The sequence below is a fragment of the Ascaphus truei genome, chromosome 2 (assembly GCF_040206685.1).
Source record: "Ascaphus truei isolate aAscTru1 chromosome 2, aAscTru1.hap1, whole genome shotgun sequence".
Classification (NCBI taxonomy): domain Eukaryota; kingdom Metazoa; phylum Chordata; class Amphibia; order Anura; family Ascaphidae; genus Ascaphus; species Ascaphus truei.
Genome location: NC_134484.1, coordinates 179,748,627 through 179,764,193, shown reverse-complemented (window position 1 = coordinate 179,764,193; position 15,567 = coordinate 179,748,627).

The following is a 15,567-nucleotide window of genomic DNA, read 5'->3' as shown; positions in this document are numbered from 1 at the left end:
TTACAATTTAGAAGTAAAAAATAATAGATGCCTTTAAATAAAAGTAAAGGGTTGTGTGTGAAGTAATTAAAGGAAAGTGATATTGCTAAAGTTAAAAAATTATGATATTTCAGAAATGATGCACTCTAATGAATTGTAGAAGCAGCATCCTGATATAAAATAGAGAACATATATAAGTATTTAATAAATCTATTCTATTAATCTATTGTCCATATCTGATGCATGCTAAATGGATACTAACATTGAAATCATTTAAATAATTAATAAATACACAAACGTATGTGGTGTATACCCCAATAAAACTGTTTAAATATGCATCTCTATTGTGTCCACTCAAAATATTAATGTTGTCCTGGAAAAGGATTGTTTATTTTATGTTTATTTTTTCTGCTCTCACACTGCCAGCTCTCCCCAGGGAAAGTTGTATGTTTTCCCTGTTCCAAGCAGCCAGTGCCCCTGTGTGAATTGCAACAGAGTTGTTACTATATTACCTTTTCCACATGCCACTAGTCAGTTGCCCTGGAAACCTTTTGAATGCTCATAGTTGAGATTGGTTTATCCCTCTGCCCTGCCCTTCTCTGTATTTTGTTATGCCCCTTGGCTTGTTCCTGTCTGGAAGGAAAGTGTGCTCTCTCTTTTTAACAGCAGCCAAAGTGAGTAGACACATCTCCCACTGCTCCCTTCGAAAGGGATTCCTTTTTACCTTCTCCTCAGAGAAGCACTTCCACTGATACCAAAGTCAATTAGGATACCACTCCTCACAAGAGACATTTCCTACCACAAACTACATGCAAGTACTTTTATATTTCTGTTAACCCCACTCAATAAAGTTGAAGAAAATAGGAAGACTTTGTGTGCTTTAACAAGGGGATGAGATTCATGGGAAGGTTAAGCTTCATGGATCTTCTCACATGCGACAAGAGATTCTGGATCCACAATAAATGTTTTTAAATATTAATCAAAGTATTCAATGATAGATCCTTTAAAAAGGTTTAAGATGTGAGCGCATGCACTGGTCCTGGAGCAGATGGTCGTTTAAAGTCGGAACTCTGCTTATCCAGGGACTCTAAAGCTATCTGAACATGTTTTATAAAACCAAACCCCCTCAAATCTTCAAGGAATCAACTGCATACCTGTCCAAGATGCCTACCAAACCGGCAGCCCAAAAGAAAAATGTCTCCAGCGACTTGGGCAACTACTTCCAAAAACCAGGGGACTCCCGTGCGGTGCGGACCCCAGAAGCCAGACCTCATGGAGACTCAGATGCTGAGCAAGAACAACAGGAAATGCTGGAGGTCCCAAACTGTGCCCAAGTAACAAAGCAAGATTCCCTGGACCTATATGGGAACCTCAGAACCCTAAAGAACAAGATTGGAGAGGTGAGGAAAGAGGTCTCATCACTGGGGAAATAAACGGACATCTTGGAGTGGAGGCTGGATGAAACTATCAGAAACAAGGAAGGAATGGTTAGATCCACAGAAGCCCTATGCGCATAAGTGGTAGACCTGTCTCTAAAGAAAGAGGACATAGAAAATAGGGAGTGATGCAACAACATAAGAATAAGAGACTTACCTGAATCAGAGCTGGACCCGGAGCCTTTCATCTTAAGATGGCTGACAACCATGCTGCTGGAGAGGGAGGAATCCACCTTCCTGCTTGACAGATGCCAACGCACGCTCAGACCTTGCCCAAGCCCTACGGAAACCCCCGAGAGATATCATCCGATTTCATTATTTTAAAATTAAATAGGCCTTCCTTTCAGTTGTGAGAGGAAAGGGGACCTGGCTTTTGAAAATATTCCACTCCAGGTCTACCAAGATCTCTCCCCAGCCACTCTCACGAGACGACGAGCCCTACACCCGATAACATCTATCTTGAGAAGCCTGGGGATCCGCTTTAGGTGGGCCTTCCCCTTTCGTCTCTTGGTGTTAAGGAGGTAAGGCCCACATGCTAAAGGATCTGTCGGGAGGCCCTGCCTTCCTGGAGAGCCTTGGTATTGCCCCAGAGATCATGGAGGGAGAGGCGAGCCCAGCGTGGTGCCCCCGTTCTGGTCTGGGAGATCACGGGCTCCACCAGAGCTCAACCGATAAAAGCTAGAGCTATGTCGGAAGCTGGCCCAGCCTAATCTGAGGAGCCCATGTGAGTACTCTGTCTCCCCCCAACCCTTGAAAGGCGTGTCCCAGACTCAGACCTAGCTCCTGGATGCTGACTATGCTCTGGCCCCGATGTCTCCTATGCTGCGATCTGTGCCCACGTGAACCGTGCCCCTTGTTATACCCCTATTCGCCCCCGCCTGACATCTGCGCCGGCGCACATTGGGTTCCATCCTGGGATCACGGAGCTGGCGGACATGGGGAGGGGGAGAAGAGGGGAGCCATGGCCTGGCTCCAGGGGTGGGGGGTCTCGATGCGGAGTCCACTAGAGTCTGCGCTCTGGAGGAGGGGGACATCCCCATGTCTGCAGAGTGGCAGGGGAGTGGGAGTCGCAGATGGGAGAGAGGTTTCTTGATTGAAAAGACATAACCAGCAAAACAGGATGAAGGTCACTTGGCACCTTAGAGGATCCCCACACAGCTCTCCTAAAAAGTTGAGGGAGGAGACAATTGGAGATACAAGGATGCGATGGGGACCATAGACAGACAAGAATCTTTCCCCTAAATTGGGCTGGTGGGGCACCTGACAGACCTACAGGGTACCAGCAGCCCTTTTCAAACAGGTTCTGGAGGCCTGCTGGTGGGTCCCGCCAAGCGCCATGGCCCCCAGGTGGTCTCCTTAGGTCACCGTGGGCTACAATTGGGTCCCCATGGTAAGCCCAAGGATGTCTGGGAGCCCCGGGTCAGACCCACAGGTGTCTGCGGGGCCTCGGGTGGTTCCCACAGGGGTCTGGGGAACTCACGAGTGCTCACTATGGGTCCGCTGTGCCCCCACGGATGTGGGACCACCGCTTCATCCCCGCAGACTACGTGACCACGGTGCCCCCACAGATGTGAGGCCACCGCTTCATCCCCGCATGTGTCACCCGTGGGACCACCAGCCTGATACCCGTGAGATACCCAAGGAGACCCACAGGTGGTCTCCAGAGGTCTCACGCAGAGCCACGGAAATTGGGCCGTGAAATTGGGCCTGATTGGGACGTGAAAACCATGTGTTTTGGCCGTTAAAAAAAAATGGATGACGTCACTTAAAGGCAATAAAAGCACAGCCAATCAGAATGGCTTTGCTTCAATTGCCTTTAAGATGACATCATGAAAAGAAACATGGCCATCCTCACATGGTACGGTAGCCAATCAGAGCGTGGGAAATCTATCCCTACTCTGATTGGCTCTAGTACCATGTGACAGGCTTTCAATGGCATCACATCCGTTCTCCCCCAAGCCTCTGTCACATGGTATACTAGAGCAAATCAGAGTAGGGATGGAGTTCCCACGCTCTAATTGGCTACCGTACCATGTGAGGACGGCCATGTTTCTTTTAATGATGTCATCTTAAAGGCAATTGAAGCAAAGCCATTCTGATTGGCTATGCTTTCATTGCCTTTAAGTGACGTCATCATTTTTTTTTTATCGGCCAAAACACATGGTTTTCACGGCCCAATCAGGGCCTTGGGAACCATATGACGAAAATGTGACGTCATAGGCCTTTAAAAGCCTATGTCGTCTCATTTTGAAGCCAGCCGCCGAGGAGGAAGGACCTCCTACAGAAGAAAGACCAGGGCGTGGCACCAGACGGGGAGAAGAACCCAGAAGAAGATAGAAGAAAGAAGAACACAGATAAAGATGGATTACAATTACAGTAGAAGACCCGTGGATTGATTTGGATTTTTAGTTTAATGTTTGTTTTTAATGTTTTTTTATTTTATGGGTTCCTGTGCCTGGTGGATTGGTTCGTGAGTAAGCTGTTCAACGGGAGTCGGTGGGGTCAAGTAATGGTAAGTGAACTAAAGAAATGTTTTTTATTTAACTTGTTAATTTTTTTAAATGCTTTTTTAACATGTGTATTTATTTTTTTGTGGTATATCATTTCTTGCCACTGTATGTATTGTGGTAGGATGGTCGTGGTAAGTGAGGAGACAACACGACTTTTCTGGTGAAATAGTGCTGGTGGATTTATTTGTCCAAAAAGGGTAACTAAAACAATGGGTACACTGTCCCTTTAAATTGAGACGTAAACAAAACACAAAGACAAAAGAAACAGCGCAAAAAACCTCATAGTGTAGTATATATAAAATTATAATGTGATAAAACAGGTGAGTATTGCACGTACATCAGTTTAAAAATTACTAGCAGTACATGTTGTGGACATGTTACCAGTCAGCAACAGATGGTGGATAACGATCACCGGATAACTTCCCTTCTCCTCTCACGTCTCACTTGATATGCTTGTAGTACCGCTCAGGACGCCGTGATACAGGGTAGCAGCCCCTCAGCATGAATACAGCAACCCGATGGAGTACAGCTGTCCCACGACGTGTTCACTGTGGCAGTTTGCGGGGAAGCAAGCTCTCAGTCACTGGCTTTCAGGCGTATGTCTGCACGTGTGGCGTCCGCTTGCAGCGCGCATCGGATGACGTCATCAAGCGGCACCAATCACTCAGCAGTCTCAGCCGGCCAAAACGTTAAACAGCTATAGACTAGCATAAATTGGAAGACAGTAAATAAAGGGACCCCCAACTATATCCTTATCTGAGACCTCATGGCTACCAACTAGACCTAGCGGTAACTATAGCTGTGGTAAACGTAAATCTTGTAAAATGCTTAGTTTGGAACGGAAGAAATTTTCTTCACATACTACAAAAGAAAGCTTTATAATAAAAGATTGTATATCCTGTAAATCGACACATGTAGTGTACCTCCTCCAATGTCCATGCGGATACCAGTATGTCGGTCGGACAAAACGTTACCTTAGAGTGAGAATTCTGGAACATGCTAGAAATATAAGATTAGGATTAGAGAATCATAGCGTCTCCAGACATTTTAAGCTAAAACATAGTGACGCTAGTTGTCTTAGATATATTGGCATTCAAACTGTACCCGCAGGAAAAAGGGGAGGCGATAGAGAAAAAATGCTCTCTAAACAAGAGAGCGTTTGGATCTACAAATTACAAACACTGTCCCCGTTAGGACTAAATGAAAAAATCGATGTCTGGTCTTTATATTAATAATGAATCCTTTTAAAATATTTATACTGGTTTTAAAGTTATTTTTATAATTAATATTGAATAAGGTTATCCATTATAAACCCAATAATGATATATCTCTGTGAAAGGGTCAATCTGTCTTGTTCATTTATATCCTTTTCTCCCTTTATTAACTGTCTTCCAATTTATGCTAGTCTATAGCTGTTTAACGTTTTAATTTTATGTTTATATTTTATTAATATTTGTTTCTTTATATTTTTAGTAATTTTTCAATTGGATTCTCCTAATTTTAATAAAGTAATATGTATTAGGGGACATATCCTTTTAAATTTCCCTCATTTGTTTGAGAGGCTGGACTTAAAATAAACAGCCAATCACAGGAGAGGGTTTGGTATAAGAAGCGCCCCATCATAGACCTCCGATATCCCTGACGAAGTACCTTTGAAGTACGAAACGCGTTGGATAAGAGGGCGCATTCTGACACTACCTGCAGTGTGTTTTTACCCTATTTTGCTATCCGGCTCCATCTCCGTTTACACCCTACGCTCCCGTGGCCGGCTGAAACTGCTGAGTGATTGGCGCCGCTTGATGACGTCATCCGATGCACGCTGCAAGCGGACGCCACACGTGCAGACATACGCCTGAAAGCCAGTGACTGAGAGCTTGCTTCCCCGCAAACTGCTACAGTGAACACGTCGTGGGACAGCTGTACTCCATCGGGTTGCTGTTTTCATGCTGAGGGGCTGCTACCCTGTATCACGGCGTCCTGAGCGGTACTACAAGCATATCAAGTGAGACGTGAGAGGAGAAGGGAAGTTATCCGGTGATCGTTACCCACCATCTGTTGCTGACTGGTAACATGTCCACAACATGTACTGCTAGTAATTTTTAAACTGATGTACGTGCAATACTCACCTGTTTTATCACATTATAATTTTATATATACTACACTATGAGGTTTTTTGCGCTGTTTCTTTTGTCTTTGTATCTTTAGCCCTGGTCTGTGGAGCCATTCCACGAATCTAGCAGCATATCCTCACCTATAAAGTAACAGGTTTACATTAATATTATCACTGAATTATCACTATTAAACACATAATCACGATTAATAGAGCGCAGTTCACCCTTTGTTTCTATCACTAAACGTAAACAAAAGCCTAACCCCGGTCGGGGCACTGACTAAACAAAAGTGCAGGCTAACTACCTGGCTGGCTAGCTAACCTAGTCCAGCCCAACAAGGTTCAGCAATAGCAGTTGGATCCTTACCTGGGAGCTTTATTCTCCCCCCCTTGGGACAGGATCAATCTGAGCAGCTTGTGTCTGTCAACACTCCTCTGTCTTCTCTCTGCACCTCAGAAAGAGAGACTGCCGCCCCAGAGGCATTTCCTCTTCTTGTTTTATAGCAGGTGAACTAGCTTAATTTGAATCACCTGTGGACTGCTTAACACGCTGGGTTAACCCCTCGTCTACTGGAAAGCATGCATACTGCCATCTCCTACTAACATATACTGAGTCAATGACAGTGTCACAGTATGTATGTATGTCTAGAGAGATATATACATACATACAGGGTAAGAAATGATGTTGTTTAAAAAGCTTGATTTGATGTGTTTTACATTAATTTGTCTATGCTGCTATGCTTCAATGTGTGTTTAAAGTATTTTAAAATTAGATAGATGTAATTGTTGATATTGTACGGTGTGCTTGTGTTCAGGGTTAGCCTTGGTTTTCAATTTTGTATTCTTGTTGGTACTTATATTTTTTCACAGGCTAAATTGTTATGTTAAAGGCTTGAATTTGTTAATTGTTTAATTGTTAGGGATGGAATGTAAATTGTTTAGGGATGTCATTAATGAATGGTACAGGCATACCCCACTTTAAGGACACTCACATTAAGTACACTCGCGAGTAAGTACATATCGCCCAATAGGCAAACGGCAGCTCACGCATGCACCTGTAATCACGTCCTGAACAGCAATACCGGCTTCCTACCTGTACCGAAGCTGTGCGGAGGCAGGGAGACTATAGAGCCTGTTACAAATGCGTTATTTACATCAGTTATGCACGTATATATCGATTGCAGTACAGTACATGCATCGATAAGTGGGAAAAGGTAGTGCTTCACGTTAAGTACATTTTCGCTTTACATACATGCTCCGGTCCCATTGCGTACGTTAATGCGGGGTATGCCTGTAATTGATTTATGTTAACTGGATTGGTTTAAATTGTATACTTGTTTGGAGGTATCTGTATTTTGCTTGCAATGTTATTGTTAACATTCATTTGCAGAATGTATATGGTGCATAGATTGTATGCATCATATATACAATGTAAATGCTATGTGTTGATTGGCATTTGAGGTATTTGTTTGGCAGTTGATGATTGTGATTGTAAGTTCAGTTAGGATTATTAAAGGAAATTAATTTTATTGTAGTGTGTCTGTATGGAGAAGTGTTATTTGGAGTACAGCATGTTTTTGATAACCCTTCTACATTTATTTGTATATTGGTTCATCATGTGTGTGTGTGTATATATATATATATATTGTGACATAGTCCAAAGATGTTAGGCAGCTTTCTGCCCCATTTTAGAGCAGAAAGTGCAGGAATAGCTAAAAATGATCCGTTCCACAGCTTCACATTAACTCAGGCAGCTGGATGGAAAATCCAGACCACAGATTACAATGGCTCTAGTTCTCCCTCACCTGCTCTTCTAATCACATGCACAGGTATTTAGAGCAGAGAGGTTTTGCATTTCTCTCTCTCTCCTTAGAGCCTGGAGGCTGGGGGTATCGCTGCTCCCCTGTTTCCAGTGTCGGGGTTGACGGCCCCTCCACGTATCGCAGTACCAGAGGATTTGCCTGGACACCACAAACAGATAAGACAAAACAAATGGTTACTGCTGTTGCTAAAAGACTGTGCTGTATCTTGTGACCCTAAATGAGAGAGCATTGTTTTAAGCTGGGGAACCAGTTTAGTTGGCCAGCAGCTGTTAGAGAGACTGATTCTGCTGTGTAGTTAGATCCCTGAAAGGGATAGGATTTTGCTTATATGATTTTGGTTTTATTTCTTGAAATAACAGTGTGGGAAATATTGTAACACTGAAATATGTGAACTGCTGAATGAAAGTATCTGAGTACCTCTAACCTTCACATGTTAAAGCTGCGGTACCTTACTTGGATGAAAATAAAGCAGGCAGAAGCCTGAGTTAAGCAGCATAATACTTTGCATGATCCTGTTTGTTGTATAATTAACCCTAGAAGACTGTGTCGGGAAGAACCCAGACAGACGTCAGCACTACAAAAGAGGGGCGTTTGTCACTATATATATATATATATATATATATATATATATATATATATATATATCTGTATATATCTATTTGCATGATGAAGCCACTGTACAAATTCATGGGTGAAGGGTGGGTATCGGGCCAGTGTGGCTTAACCCCTTAATTACCTTTGCGGTTATTATCTGATAAGGTGTTTAAGGGGTATATTGATATCTGAATGTAATTGCAATGTATTGGCTTTGTTTTGGCTATGTATTTTGTGGGCAAGACAAGGATGTTGCTGGCGACGGAGACTTCTTATTGATGAGGTCAGTAGTACTTTATTTATTTGAATATGCTAGTTAATGTTTTAATAATGGGCAAATAATCTATTATCCCTATCTGGATAATAGTTATTTTGCACATTATTGTACTGTAGGTGTTGGGGGGGGTTTATGTATTGAATGTATATGCCAGGTTTATTTTTTTTACATTCAGGGTTTGTTCCGTGGTTCTGCGTGAGACCTCTGGAGACCACCTGCAGGTCTCCTCGGGTATCTCATGGGTATCAGGCTGGTGGTTCCACGGGTGACACATGCGGGGATGAAGCGGTGGCCTCACATCTGTGGGGACACCGTGGACCCGTAGTCTGCGGGGATGAAGCGGTGGTCCCACATCCGTGGGGGCACCGCCGACCCATAGGTGCGGGGATGAAGCGGTGGTTCCAACTCCGTGGGGGCACCGCGGACCCATAGTGAGCACTCGTGAGTTCCCCAGAGCCCTGTGGGAACCAGCCGAGGCCCCGCAGACACCTGTGGGTCTGACCCGGGGCTCCCAGAAATCCTTGGGCCTACCGAGGGAACCCAATTGTGGCCCACGGTGACCCAAGGAGACCAGCTGGGGGCCATGACGCTTGGCGGGACCCACCAGCAGGCCTCCAGAACCTGTTTGAAAAGGGCTGCTGGTACCCTGTAGGTCTGTCAGGTGCCCCGCCAGCCCACCGGGGACTTGCGTGGGGCTGTGTTATGAACCCTGTTTGTTAAAGGATAAATCTTGTATTTATGGGGGGGCACAGGGGTGGGTAATGTATTTACTAAATATAATGATGTTTATTGTGGGTCACTGTATTGTTTTTATTGTGGGTACTGGGGGTGGGGGGGTTCCCCAACGGTATGTGGGTAGGCCTCCCTTGTGGGTAGTGGGTGAGGGTGTTTAGGCCTCACGGGGTGGGGGGTTAGTGTGGGAGGGTATGTAGGTGTCCCGATTTTAACCCCTTAATGACTGTAGCGGTTAATAACCGCTATGGTGATTAAGGGGTTAGGGGACATTACATTGGATGTTTTCATTTTTGTGTATGTTTTGCAGCAGCGGAGGGGGCATGAACAGGATGAAGAGGAGGATGGCCTTCATCATGGCAGCCGGAAATGGGTGGTGAGTACCATATGTATTTAATGTATTTATTGTTGTTTATGTATTTCAAATACACAGTGGGTGTATGTTGTTTATTGCTATGTTTATTGGAGGCAAATGTCCGCAATAAACATACTATTCTGCCTTAACCCCTTCATTGCCTTAGCGGCTATCCGCTATGGTAATGAAGCAGCATTTATGTATTTTAAATACTATTGTGCGGGTGCAGGGGGTCCCCTGAGCTGAACCGCACTGATTTGTGGCTCATAGACCCCCTGCTTCCCGAGTTACAGGCCCCGGTTTGGGGCATCGGTTACAGTGTCGCCGCCATATGGGGTGCTATAAAGATGGCGGCGACACTGCCACCCAATGACACATACCGGGGCCTGCAACTCGGGAAGCAGGGGTCCCTGGTCTACAAAGCAACGCGGTTCAGCTCAGGGGACCCCCTGCTCACAGTACACTATTATTAAAAATACATTCATGTTGCTTCGTTACCGTAGCACATAGCCGCAAAGGTAAGGAACGAGTGTTTATTGATATGGGTGTTTTACTGATAGTGTAGCTGTGCAGAGGTCTCTGGAGCTGAACCGCTTTGGTTTTAGGTCCGGGGACCCCCTGCTTCCCGAGATACAGGCCCCTTTATGGGGTGCCGGTATCCCTCTGCTTTGTTTAAATTCCGCGGTCACGTGATCAGGACCTTTAAATGCAGAGGGATACCGGCACCTCATAAAGGGGCCTGTATCTCGGAAAGCAGGGGGTCTCCGGATCTGAAAACAATGCGGTTCAGCTCCGGAGACCCCCTACACAGGTACACTATCAGTAAAAGTTGTTTATAAATACTTTTTATTTTGCCGATGTTTGTGCTGAGAGAGCGGCTTGTCTCTCTCTGCTGCAAACATCTATCGGCACAAAAGGCGTATGGGAAGGCTTATCGGGAGCCAGGCTGTATCGGCACAGGCTCATCGGCAGTTTTGCTTTCGCAGTGCTTCGGCAGGGATTGGCATGGATTCGGCCCTTACTGAATACTGCGAGGGCAAATCGCCAAAAAAAAGCCTATCGGCAACCCTTGCCGAAATGATTTTATCGGGGCTTACTGCATGAGGCCCTTACTTTCTGTAGTATTCTCCATGGGTCTTGGAATCTGAAACCACAGCATTATTTTTGATAAAATTTTTATCTTCTTGCTGTTTTTCAGTTTTCAGCTTGTGTACACCTAGAGGCCTATGCAGAAAGAGCCGAAAAATTGCATTCGCCAGGGTTTCAACTCGCCAGGTTTTTGGCGTGTTAACCTCGCTGTATGGAGGGAGGGCCGAATCCCTGGCGAATGAATGCGCCACCACCATTTGAAATAATGGCTATTAATCGGTGGCGAGACGGCTGCCTGGCGAGAAACTGGCGAGAAGCCGTCCCCTGGCGAGATATGTTTGCAGCAGAGAGAGATCCGCCACTCTCCCTGCGCAAACATCAGCACATTAAAAATTATTTAAAAAACATTTTTATTCATAGTGTACATGTGCAGGGGGTCTCCGGAGCTGAACCGCATTGGTTTCAGGTCCGGGGACCCCCTGCTTCCCGAGATACAGGCCCCTTTATGAGGTGCTGGTATCCCTCTGCATTTAAAGGTCCCGATCACGTGACCGCGGAATGTAAAGAAAGCAGAGGGATACCGGCACCCCATAAAGGGGCCTGTATCTCGGGAAGCAGGGGGTCCCCGGACCTAAAACCAAAGCAGTTCAGCTCCAGAGACCCTCTGCATATCTACAGTATAAATAAAACACACATATCAATAAACAATTATTCCTTACCTTAGCGGCTATGTGCTACGGTAACGAAGCAACATTAATGTATTTTTAATAATAGTGTACAGTGAGCAGGGGGTCTTTGAGCCACAAATCAATGCGGTTCAGCTCAGGGGGCCCCCTGCTCCCGCACAATATTATTAAAAATACACAATTGCCCGCAATAAACATTGCAATAAACAACATACACCCACTTATTTATGTATTTATTCATTTACATTTATTTAATGTGGGGCTGCTGTGTGTGATTTCTTTTTATTGTGGGTAGCGGGGGTGGGTGAAGGGGGTATTAGCCCCAATGGTGGTTGTTTAGGGATTGCGGGTGGGTAACGGTATTAACTGCTACGGTCGTGAAGGGGTTAAGTGCACCCGCAACCCCCCCCCCCCGCAAGCCCTAAAGTCACACCAAGGGCCAAACACCCCCTTCACCCACACCCGCTACTCACAATAAAGCTGGCACGGTGGGTTAACCCCTTCAATGCCTTAGCGGTTACCTGCTAAGGTAATGAAGTGGGCTGTACATGCATTTTTCCTGCCTCGGATGCATGCCGGGGGCCTCCGGTGCTGGCATTAATGGTGTCAGCTCTGGAGCCCCCCGGCATCAATCCCAGCCAGGAAAAGGGCTGATTTTTTTTTATGGCCCCTCTCGCCGCTCAGCTCCAGCTTCTTGCCAACTTTTGTTGGCGGAGCTATTTGGAGAACATCTCTCCATTTTATTGGCGCGATCAGCGGCGAGATGCTGATCGGGGCTTCCTGCATATTGCGGGTTTTAAAACTGGCGAGATATTGCTTCTCGCCACCCGCGGGGCGAGTTTTTAAAACAAAAAAAAAAACTGGCGGTTTTAGCTCATCTCGCCAGTTTCTCGCCATTTACTAAATTTCTTTAGGCATATTTGGCGAAAACCTGGCGAGATAGGGCTTCTCGCTGCTCTCTGCATAGGCCCCCTAGTGTGACCAATTATTGTTATGCTTAGGAGCTAGGTCTCAAGGTCTATTCCCACTCTAACTGAGAGGGGAGGCGGTGCTCAGGTGGAATTCATTGTAAGGTTGTTATATCCTTATCTTTTTCTTGTCCTTTCTTCTGTGAGGTTGTGTTGATATCAGTTATAGCAGTTCAAATACAATATTGGTTATATAATACACTCTATTATGTCCCAAGAGCGGTCGAGTGGAACTCGGATGGCTTTGGTACATTGTGATGTGTCCCCATGCAAGCGACACGCTGAGGCGTGCTCGGCTTACAACTGACCTTGGTAACCCCCTTGTCCCAATTTTCCAAGGAACCCTAGGCTTCAGGCCATAGCTGTCATGGCCACCCTGCAAAGCCTTTTTTCACCCCACTCCCACCCCATCCAACTCTGATTTATCCCTCTCTCAAAGGAGAAATAACCAATCACCAACTGTCCCTCATCGCACCTTCATCCCAATTTGTTGGAACTGACCTCCAAACTTAGTCAGGTGAACCCAGATAAAGCCGCACTTTTTTGATTTCAATGCCATTAAATATTCTATCCCACAATGTTAAGGGCTTCAACAATCCATGCAAACGGCACATGGCCATGACAGATTATAAAAGACTAAAGGCTTAAAGATATTGTACTTCTTCAGGAGCGCAATTCAAACAGGGCAGGGCCCCCACATACTTTGATAGACAATATAAGCAGGTTTTACATGCAACTGCTCAGCCAAAAAAAGAGGAGTCTCCTTTCTGATAAAAAATAATATTCTCCTCAAGACCATGTAAAGTCAATTAGTGATATGCGCTCCAACATATATGTCCAATCCTGGTATAAATCCTTTGAGTAAAATGTAGAAAATAGGTACTGGGGCTAGTGAGGTATATATTCATAATATTGCATATGCCATATGTCAAGAGCTCTAACCCTGAAGGCCGAAATATGAAGAAAATCAGACCTACTGCCTCATTGGGAGAGTCCAGAGGTAGGTAGAAAAAGAAGAATAACTACTCACAATTCGTGTTGCCCCAGTCATGTAGATCTTGGTGGGTGTGCAGCCAGGAGAATGCAGAGAGATCCAAAGGAAAATACTCCAACGCACAGCCCTGAACAGAGTGGGTCCCACACCAAAAACTAATAAAAATATATCAAGTACTTTATTGTTCCATAGTTTAAAAAAACGGAGGTAGGTACCCTCCTACGCATTTCGGGCAATCCGCCCTTTATCAAGGAGTAATATGTCCCCACCAACATTGGTAATTAAATACCTTTCAGAGCAGCCCCAATTTGCGCCAAAATCGCCACCAAATGAGCCCACCCACAAACGCAAAGACGTCACACGCAATGCGTGATGACGTCACGCGTCATGACGTGCTAGAGCAACACCCCCCGACATTGTCATGGAAACCACCTGGCGTCCCGCAGTACAAGGGAGGCGGGCCGTGCCTCGGGCAGCTCGATCCCAGTCCCCTCCTACTCTGCAAAGCAGTAGAATGGAGGAGGAACTGAGTGATCGACGCATGACCGGGTGGCCCGCCCCCTCCACCACAGAGCAAAATGACGTCGGATGTGGACACGTGAGGCCAAGAAGCGTTGCGTGCGCATGCTAGGCACGGCACAAGTGGAGGCTGAATGGCTAGGGGGAGCCCTAATGCATAATCCACGCAATTTAACCTAAAATGCCTATAAAAATTCAAAAGTAAATACAAACACAGAAAATACATATGCATATATATGCTCAAAAGAAAACATATGAAATAATAAAGGATAATAATAATAGAAAATGTAAAAAATAAAAAATATAATAGACATTTAAATCCAAAAATAAAAATATAATAAACAATAAATAAACAAATGAATAAAGAAAAACATGGGTTAAGAACATAACCCCAACTCCTAAGATACTGAACAATGAACTCCTCTGTCACAATCAACACAATCAACACAATCTTGAAAAGGTGGCGTAGTACATGTATTTTTAGGAGGCGACTTCAATCTGACAATCAATCCAAAGTTTGATAGAACTAGCCCCCAAACAAGCCGAAGGAAGGCAGACACAAGAACTCTTCTTAGAAGCCTCAAAAGCTTACAACTATGCGATATTTGGAGGGAGTTAAACCCATTGGCTAAAGCAGAGATACGCAAACTGGGGGGCGCGACCGCCGGGGGGGGGGGGCGCGAGGCTGCCTGCGGGGGGGTGAGCGGTTTACAGAGGCCCCACTCACTTCCCGAAAGCACTTAAATTAAGTGCCAGGGGAGCTGCAGGGCCTCTGTAAACTTTTACTTACCCTGGCTCCACACGCATTGCCAAGGCAACGCGGCGTCAAATGATGCCGCAAAGTCATGTGACATCATGTTGCTATGGCAACGTGATGTGCCGACGTCGGAGCAGAGGTAATTGGGGAGAGGGGGGGCGCGGGGTGAGGTGACCGTCGGCAGGGGGGCACAGGGAAAAAAGTTTGTGCCCCCCTGGGCTAAGGAATATACTTTCTTTTCCCCGCCTCATGGCACATACTCCCGTCTGGATTATATCTTTGCTCCATCTAGTTTATTACTTAAAATCACGCAAGCCAGGATTCACATTTGTCACATGGTCGGACCATGCCCCAGTGGAAGTCAGCTGTTCTTGTCTAAATTCCCAACCCTAATATTCTCAGTAGAGACTAAATGAATCACTGATAAAGGTTCCAGAGATTAGGGAGCTACTGGAAGAGGATCTGTCCTCCTACTTTATAAACATCTCAGGTAGCATTTCATCTCCGTTTACCCTGTGGGAAGCACACAAGGCCACCATGAGAGGCAGAAAAAGGTGAAAGGTAGGCCAAGATTATAGCATCTACAAAGACGATTGCATAGCTCCCTAGAGCCCACCAAAGGGACAGCGGCAGCTTGACCTAACGCTTCCAAATGAGGCGAGAGTGGTGCTAAATTTACTCCTCACTTCAAAGGCCGAAAATTCTCTTAACTGGACCAAAAGTAGGTTTTACTAGAAG